Here is a 9,663-nt window from a genome sequence, read left to right as displayed (position 1 = left end):
GCGCAGGCCTTTAATCCCAGCACTCGGGAGGCAGAGGCAGGCGGATCTCTGTGAGTTCGAGACCAGCCTGGTCTACAGAGCTAGTTCCAGGACAGGCTCCAAAGCCACAGAGAAACCCTGTCTCGAAAAACAAACAAACAAAAAAAAAAAACAAAAAAAAAAAAAAGAAAAAAGAAAACAAGACCTGTATCTAGCACACTGGATACGAAGCCCAATGCAACATTCCCCAACCACGTGGTTCGTTGATTCTCTTCCACAGAGAACGGAATTTCCCAGAGGCTTCCCTAATGAGGATGTTTCTGATCTGCAGCATTCATGTTCAATCAAAGAAGTTCACAAGTCTGCTTGGCACGAAGGAGGTATTCAAGTAATTCTTGTTGATTGAGTACACTTTAAACAGACGCAGAAAACAATAGAACATTCCGGATCCAGCACATTGACACAGAACTCCCACAACATACAGGATTTGTGATTAAATATGCCGTTTCCCTTCACGCGTGTAGAAAAGCCATCCAAGTCTACCCGTGGTGAAGCTGGGGACCCTTGGCTAGCATGCCTGATGCCCTAGGTTCAATCCCTAACAGAGCGAAATCTGAATAAAGGAAAAAATGCACACGAGTTGATTGTTTCCACCAGGTGTGGTAGTGCACAACCCTAAGCCTGGAACTCAGGTGGTTACCTATGAATGTGAAGCCAGTGTGATCTACACAGGACGTCCAGGCCAGCCAGGGCTACACTGTGAGACCCTGTCTCAAACAAGAGTCTATCGAGGAGGGGAAAAAAGTCACACATGGGTGGGGCAGAACCGGAAAGCTTTTAGTGTATAATAACCTAAACGATTTAAATGATAGTCCTTTCTGTTTCAGTGTGTGTAAGGCGGTTAGATTCTAAAGTCCCGGAGGCTCGTGATATGTTCATCACTTAGAAAAAGGTCGCCGATGGCAAAACACTGCTGGATGGCGGCTGTGTCTGGAAAGTTTCTGCACCCTGATAAACCTCTCCGCCGCCACAATAATCCAAATCAGACCAAATCGTGGAACTTCCACCCAAACAATGTTCTTTATTCATTTAGGGCTAGTTCTTCCAAGAGTTGGGGATGACAGAATGCTTGCCTAGCATGCATAAGGTGGCAGAGGTGGGGAGGGGTGTGGAGGTTGATTCTCTGATCCTCAGCAACCCTCCCACCTAAAAGAACGTTTGTCTTCAGACCCTATGTTTTTGAGTTCATTTATCTACGTTGAGTTAGATAATGTGCTGTCTACCCTCAAACATTCTTTTAGAGGTAACTGATTCAGCATTGCATTGAGAGGGCCCCCTGAAACACTCCCAGTTTGGAAACTTCCTAAGAGGACACCCATGCAACCCTTGTCAGGATGAGGACTCACAACAAGGGAACAAATGTCTGCGACACTCAGCAATAAGAGAGTAGAGAATGCACTCTGGGCCAACCCAGGCACAGGTTCGGTGTGGGGGGGCTGCTGACCCAAGAGAGTCAGACACACATAAAACCTCAAGCAAGGGTTTCTCCACGTGAGAACTGGTTAAAATGTTATCACTCAGGGAACTCATTAGAGACTCAACATTCAAGGTTTTATAGAGGGGGCCGGTCACACAAGCAGCCTCTGCTTGGCACAGGCGTCAATTTGAGACTCCCTGGAGGAAAGCAGGTGTTCAGTATAAACCATATAGTTTGCATAGTTTAGGCAAGGCCAGCCTCTTATCACCAAGGGCGGGAGGGAACCTTAGCAAAATCCAAGTTCCCAGGCACCAGCCGAGGCAACCTTGCAAGCAGGCCTGCCATGTGGAGGAGTTCGGGTCCACTTTGCTAATTTCTTTCTACATGTGCGCTATCAGTAGAGGCAATCACGAGAACAATAGTGGCGAGCGTGAAGGATTTTTCTTTTAGTTGGTATTTGGGCAGAGTAGGCAAGCGCTCTACCATTGAGCTATGTTTTCAGCCACCTTTTGATGTTTTTGTTTCCCCAATCTGGTCCTTTTTTACTTATATTGTAAGTAATACTTACGGAACCTTTACCAAGCCAGGATACTGTTTAAATCATTTATTGACAATAAACCAAGAAAACAAATCCTACCTCCTTTTCCTCATTTTATAGGTGAGAATATTTAGACCCAGCTAGTAGTGTTAAAGAAACTGGTTTAAAATTTCACAACTAGAAGCTGGATGTGGTGGCACACGCCTTTAATCCCATTTCTTGGGAGGTAGAAGCAGATAGATCTCTGTGAATTCAAGACCAGCTTGGTCTTTAAAGCGAGTTACAGGCCAGCCAGGACTGTTACGGAGAGAAACCCTGTCTCAAAACCTAAACCTCACAGCTAGAGCTGGAGAGATGACTCAGTGGTTAAGATCATTGATTGCTCTTGCAGAGAACTGGAGTTTGGTTCCGGGTACTCAGATAACGGCTCACAATTGTCTAGAACTCCAATCCTAGCGGATCCCACACCTTCCTTTGCCTCTTCCAGCACCAGGTCCACACATGGTGCACATATAAACATGCAAACCACTCGTGCACACCAATAATAAAATTGAATCTTAAAAAAAAAAAAAAACAACTCACAACTAATTGGCAGTGCTTGAGGCTGAACAAGGAGGTGGCAACTGTATATCGGGGACTCTGGGGGCCCAGGGTGACACCTTGAACATGATCCCATACTGCTTTCTTGTAAGGGGTGTGTCACCAGCAACTCTGTTGGTGCCACCCTCAAACTTCTGACCATGGTGCTGGCTTTGACAACTGTGCTGACTTGGACTGAGAACCTGTCCTGAATGGATTATCCATGCCATTGGCACTAACGAGGGTTCCCATACCTTAGAACTAAGCCGGAAAGATATTGGCTTTATTGCATTGCCTTATGTGATAGGGGACTAAGGAGTCCCGCAGTGGCCACCTGCAGGGTAGCGAGATAGACAGCCTGGTGGCTGTGCAGTCTCGAGAAGCTACAAGCCTCAGAACCAGGGGGCACAGTGATGTGGTTCAATCCACAACTGAAGGTCCAGAAGCTTCCTGGAGAGTTGTTGGTGTGAGTCTATACCGAAAGGATGAAGAAGCTGAAGTCTGACATCCGGGGCGATGGCAGCCATAACAGACACACTGGCTCAAAATAGAGCGTGCATATGCTGGCTGGCCTCACCTCCTTCCACATTTATGCCAACTGGGTTCCCAGTCCGTTGGATACCAATCCTTTATGAGAATGCCCGCATGGGTACACCCAAAAGTATGAGAATGCCCTCATGGGTACACCCAAAGGTATGAGAATGCCCTCATGGGTACACCCAAAGGTATGAGAATGCCCGCATGGGTACACCCAAAGGTATGAGAATGCCCGCATGGGTACACCCAAAAGTATGAGAATGCCCTCATGGGTACACCCGAAGGTGTGCCCTGCAGGAGTCCTATGGATCTCTCAGTACAGTCAAGTCGATAGTCAAGACCAATGTCATACCAGCAATTCAGCAAACAAAACCACTCTAGCTCTTTGTGCTTAAACAGTATAGTTTAAAAAGCAAGAGAGAGAGAGAGAGAGAAGCAAAAGAGCCATGAGTAATTGAATGTGTCTGAGACCTGCCTGCCTGGATTTCCCTCATCCTTCTGAAGCTCAGCTTCTTCCTTAGTGAAGCCTAGACGGTATTCTCATAAGGCAGGCATAGCCAAACAGATGGGTTTGATCTACCAGATAGGTGGGCTGGTGACACCAGTGCCATCTGAAAAACATAATCTGCCTCAGAAACCTCGTTGTGGGCGTGGAGAAGCCCTCATCTGGTTGGGAAAGCGGAGAAGAAACAAGAAGCGAGAGGACCAGTGGCTTGTGCTCTTTTGGTCTTGGATGATGCTTCACAGTCTTCACTGTGCAGATAAACCATCTTTAGGATCAGCAGATGGAGTAGATCTAGAGTGGAGCCAGGCTTCGTTTCTAACAAGTGCCTGGGTGATATAATAGGAAGGCTGAATGCAGATGTGTTATAGACAGTCCCTGCCTCCCAGGGGTTGGACCTGCTCCTTTGACTTTATGATGATTTGAAAATAAGCAAATAATCATTAAAAGTTAAATAATCATTAACTCTTTCCTCCCTGGAGAAAACACCGTCTTGACATCTCTGATAATTATGTTCTTGCTCTAGGAAACTGATTTTTCAAGGCGATTTTGCTCTTAGCCCATTCTCAGCACATTGATGATATTCCACTCATGGTCAAGATACACTATCCAGAAGGAGGGAGCATTTCTTTTGAAATCCTTGGGAGAAGATAACACACTTTAGTGATACACAACCAGGTCTTAACCGCCATACTCAGAAAAGGAGGGTATCACCCCCGCAAGGCACTAACTGTAGAGTGAGGTGTTCTGGAAGAAATGGGTCCTCGTGGGTCCTGCGCTCTGTCAATATTTAACAAACCGGTTACAGTGGTCCAAAGTCTGTTTCTGATGGTGGACACATAAGAATGTCTGTAATCCAGTGGCTGGAAAGATGACTCAGCAGTTAAGAGCCCTGGCTCCTCTCGCAAAGGACCTGGCTTGGGTTCCCAGCAACCTCACGGTTCACATTATCTGTAACTCCACTTCTAGGGATCCAACACTCCTGTCTCTCTCTTGGCTTTGCATGCACATGCAGACAAAACATTCATAAACTTTAGAGGAAGGAAGGAATGGAGGGAGGGAGGGAAAGAGGGAGGGAGGGAGGGAGGGAGGGAAGAAGGAAGGAAGGAATAAAGGAAGGAAGGAAGGAAGGAACAAACGAACAAAGGAAGGAACGGAGGAAGGATTGGATGATCTGTATCCAAATGACACACTAAAGTAGAAGAGGAAGGTACTACTAAATGTTGCCTGCTCATAGTCTCATGCGTCCCAGGCTAGCTCACAACTGGCTGTGTAAGCAATGATGATGTTAAGCTCCTAACTCTCCTGCCTCTACCTTCTGAGCTGGCTTATTTAGTACCGGAGACAGAACTCAGGACTTTTTGAGTGCTAGGAAAACACTCTATCAACTGAGCTACATCCCAACCCACTGTTGCCTGCTTTTGAGTGGCTTGGTTTACAATGGTTCTAAATCCCTTTATTTGATAAAGTCCACAGCTTTAGTTTTCAATGAAATGTTTCCTCATAACTGTCTGCTCAACGAGTCTCTACTTTGTGCAGCCCCCAGTCTGATCACTGATGTGCCCACAGGACAAAAGTACAGAAGCTATCAGTGCTTATTGCTGGCTCCGGAGATCCAGAAATCTTGGTGCAGAAGTTGCCCAGATAGCTGTGGACAGGACTGGACTACAACAAAGGGGGCGGGGCTAGAAGGCTCTTGCTTCCTGGCTACTAGGAGTGCATCAGTTGATTGCTACATAACAAACTACCCCCAAAACTTAGTGGTTTCAGACAGGTTACTCTTGTTTCCTTGATTTGCTTGGGGGCATTTCTTCGGTTTATTTCCCCCATGTATACTTCAGCTACAGACTAGCTGGGCTGGAAGGACCTGCAAGGCCTCATACACAGAGCTGAGAGCTGGGACCATTCAGTCTGAAGCACTTCAGACTTCGTTCTTCAGTATTTTCCCTGAGGATTCTATTATTCTTGACTATGTATATGCTTGCATTTGTCTATCTGTGTCTATCTATCTGTCTGTCTGTCTCTCTCTCTCTCTCTCTCTCTGTGGTGTGTGTGAAGGCCAGAGGTATTGGATCCCACAGGAGCTGGAGTGATTGTGATTTGCCCATGTGGGCTCTGGGAACCAAATTCAGTCCACTTCAGAACAGTACATGTTCTTTTTTACAAAAATAATTTATTTCATTTTTTTTAAAAAAAATTATGTGTATGCACACACGCGTGACGGCTCCTGTAAATGCCAGAGGAGACAATCTGCTGGTGTTGAGGTAACCTTACAGTTGTGGGTTCTGGGAACTGAACTCAGGTTCTCCAAAAGAGCAGAATTCCCTCTTAACCACTGAGCCATCTCTCCAGACTCTTGTCCCTTCGAGGTAGCCAGATGTTCTGATGGAAGCTCCACCCCAAGCCCCTGGCATTCATATACCCAAAGAGTCAGAATGTTCGGGTGGAAGCTCCATCCCAAGTCCCCTCCCCATCTCTCTCCAAATGATGACCCCTCCCTCAGAGATGCTCAAGACCACTCCCACAGGGGATTCAAACTGCCCCCAGAAAACAGGCGCATGGTTTTCTGGTCTTACTCTCCTGTCTCCTCCCTGGGGGGCTGGAAAATCATCTGGGAGTGTTTTATCCATTAAACCTGGGCATTTTCTAGTTTGGTTTGATTTGGTTTGATTTGGATTGCTGCTTATCGGGGTGTAGAAACTTTTCACTGAGGAGTGTGTATGTGTGTGTGTATACAAGCACATGCTTGCACAGATGTCAGAGGAAGAAACTGGGTGTCTTGAAGCATCAAGATTGTCCAACAGTCTCTTGCTGAACTTTGAGCTAAGCAAGTGGCCAGCAAACTCTAGCAGTCTTCCTGTCTCCCCCTCCACCAGCTCTGGGTTCCCCATGCAGCCACATTCAGGTTTTTGTGCGAGTGACCTAGATTTGAACTCAGGTCATCATGATGGCATAGGCAGTGTTCTTACACGGAGTCAATTCCCTAGTCCCTGCCCCAAAGATTTTTATTAGCCAGTTGTTAAACCACCAGCAGCTTGGAATCAGCTGTGGAGAAAGAATGTACACCCCTAAAATGGGTAAATGCTATAAATCAGGCCTTATTTTTTCCTGACCCGTCATTTGCCAACGTAGCCCTGTTTTCGTCTATGTGTGCTCTGCAGAGCCTTGCCTGGTACCGGTGCTCAGCATGTGTCTGTAAAACCAAGTCTTCAGTTAGGCAGGGTTGGAAGCAGTGCAGCAAGCTTATTGTCAGAAACAGGCAAAACATTATCATCAAACAAGGAGACTGTAGATCCAAGATAGCTGAGCTTTGATGTGGGATAAACTGGGATTAACGCGCGCGCACGCGCACGCACACGCACGCACACTCACGCTGTATTGTAAACAGCGCCAGCAGGTCTGTTCATTTAAGCTGCCGTTGCTTCTGGATGCTCGGAGGCTGGCTTAAGTATGCGATCACATGCTTCGGTCCTGGAACACAGAAGGAGCAATCAAGATTCCTCCTCACAGGAATGTTCTAGAAAGCCACAGTGCTGGAACCGAGAGACGAGTCTGTAGAAGGGGTAGCACAGCCCCATGCATGCTTGCTCACGAATCACCATAGTCTTCCTCACTGATGTCTAGGTTCTTTGTGTTTTGCTTCCTGTAACTGAATTCCTTGCTGTGCCCTCTGGCACTGATCAGAGCAGCTGTTTTGTTCTTTGAGCTCTGAATTTGTTTGGGTTTTCTCCAGATTGTCATCTTGGGGACAGGGGTGTGGGGCAGTGTGGGGTGGCTGCTTTCCCCACATAGCTTGCAATGCTTCTTTGCTGAGTTTGCCCAGGGCCTGGGAGTGTGTGTTCAGCATCTCACCTTGGCCTCATAGAATTTCTAAGCTTCCTTGTGAGATGGATGAGTAGACTCGGTCCGTGCAATTTCCCCATATTACCTACCATCCCAGGTATCAAGTCATATCCCTTTTTATATGTGTTGTAAAATGTAGTCTCTTTTGCTGCTTTTCCTTCCTCTGCCCATCCTTAAACGTTAAGGTTTCCCTGGTTCTTGTCCTCTGAACTTTGGCTTTTGCATTCTCTTACTCCGTGGGTGGTCCTGGACAAGTCAGTCCCTCCTCAACTGGGCAGATGTATGACCCCAGCTAGACAGGCTCAAATGCACGTATTTCTCTCCCACTGGGCATCTCTACAAGAACGCCCCCCCCCAAAGGCTTCAGATGTCTAGCACATTCTTATCTGAGCTCAATTCTTACCTGAATTTATCAATTCCTGTCACCCTCAATGGGTGGGGGTCATCATACACATCTCCTTCATTCCCCATCCCCTGTTTTTGTTGAGACAGTTTTCCTACATAACCCAGGCTGGTCAGGAACTCACTATGTGGCCCAGTCTAGCTTAAACTCCCGATCTTCCTGGGATTACAGGTCTGGAGCACCGTGCCTAGTTTCTCTCTCCAATAGATCTGGTTGATCTATGCGTTGCAGTTTTCCATTGCTGGGTAAGGAACTACCCCCAATAACTCATTCTTACGATTCTACGTTGGCTGAGCATTCGTTTATCAGTTTTTTCCGGGCTCGTTCATGTGCCTGAACAAGCAAGGCTGCCGTGGGGTTGGGATGCCCAGATGGCTTCACTCATCTGCCTGACCTCTGACACAGGGTCAACACAGAGAGCCCCAGTTCTCCCTGTGGAGGCCAGACTGGCTGCTTTGCACCAAATGTTCACGGCATCTTTCCAGATCTTCAAAGGTCGGAGTTGCCACGTTTGTTTAACCTCAGCTTTAGTTCTCATAGGTAACACCTACTACAATTTATTTTTATTTACTTAATTAAATATATGTATCCCGGGGTAGCCTCAAATTTGCTATGTAGCTGAGGATGATCCTAAACTTCTGATTCTCCTGCTTCTTCTTCCCAAGTGCTGGGATAAAGTTTGGTGCAACCACGTGTGGTTTATACACATCGAGAACCCATATTAAGACTCTGTTCATGCTAAGCAAACACTGTAGCAACAGAACTACATGCCCAGTCATAGCTTCGGTTTCTCTGTCAAGCTAAACTACAAGATCAGTACAGACTTAAAGGTGTAGGAAAACGGACTTCGTGGTACAATGGCGAAACAGTAAGGTCACTTGGCAAAGACACACACATATCATACAGACAAATGGGGGCCGGAGGGGTTTGTTGGCATTAAGACAATTGTCACTTTGCCATATTGGGACTGGGACTATGGACTTCGTTCTCTGTCGAGGCCTGTCACAATCTGAGGACTCTGCTTTATTTTTAGGGTTAGAACACTGGCAGTGTGGCATAATAAGAAGTTAGGCCAATTTAGAGGCAGGCAGCCTAGTGAGGCGTTTGCTTGAGAAGGCCAAGCAAGAGGGCACGGAGCAGGGAAGAGGTGTGGGGTTTTGGAGAAAGGATGAACACAAGATATTCCTGAAGTTCCTGAGTTTAGAGCTGTGTGCATGCTCACATGTGCATGCACACAGACACGTACACACATACACACACACACACTCCTCCCCCTGCACTCCCCCTCAGGCGCACACACACATGTACACATGCATGCTCATACACACAAACATGTGCCCACACATATGTGCTCACACACACACCCCTGCCTGTGGGTGTCTTTCCCTACACTCCCCTTCAGGCACACAGACACACACACACATACACACACACACATGCATGCATGCTCACGTGCTCACACACACACACCTGCCCATGAATGTTTGCCCCAGCATGTCCTTTTAGGCACTGTCTAGGAAGCCAGTCTTTTCCTGCTGGGCTTGAAAGCTAATGGGGTTGTGACACTGGAGCTGACTGTGTGCCCTGTGTGCCCTGTGAGCCCCTGTGTGCCCCTGTGAGCCCCTGTGTGCTCTGTGAGCCCTGTGTGCCCCTGTGAGCCCCTGTGTGCTCTGTGAGCCCTGTGTGCCCCTGTGAGCCCCTATGTGCCCTGTGTGCCCCTGTGAGCCCTGTGTGCCCTGTGAGCCCTGTGTGCCCCTGTGTGCCCCTGTCACACACTGCCCAACACATCCTAAGAGACCCAGACT

The sequence above is a fragment of the Chionomys nivalis genome, chromosome 18 (assembly GCF_950005125.1).
Source record: "Chionomys nivalis chromosome 18, mChiNiv1.1, whole genome shotgun sequence".
NCBI lineage: Eukaryota > Metazoa > Chordata > Mammalia > Rodentia > Cricetidae > Chionomys > Chionomys nivalis.
Note: the sequence above shows the minus strand (reverse complement) of the source record.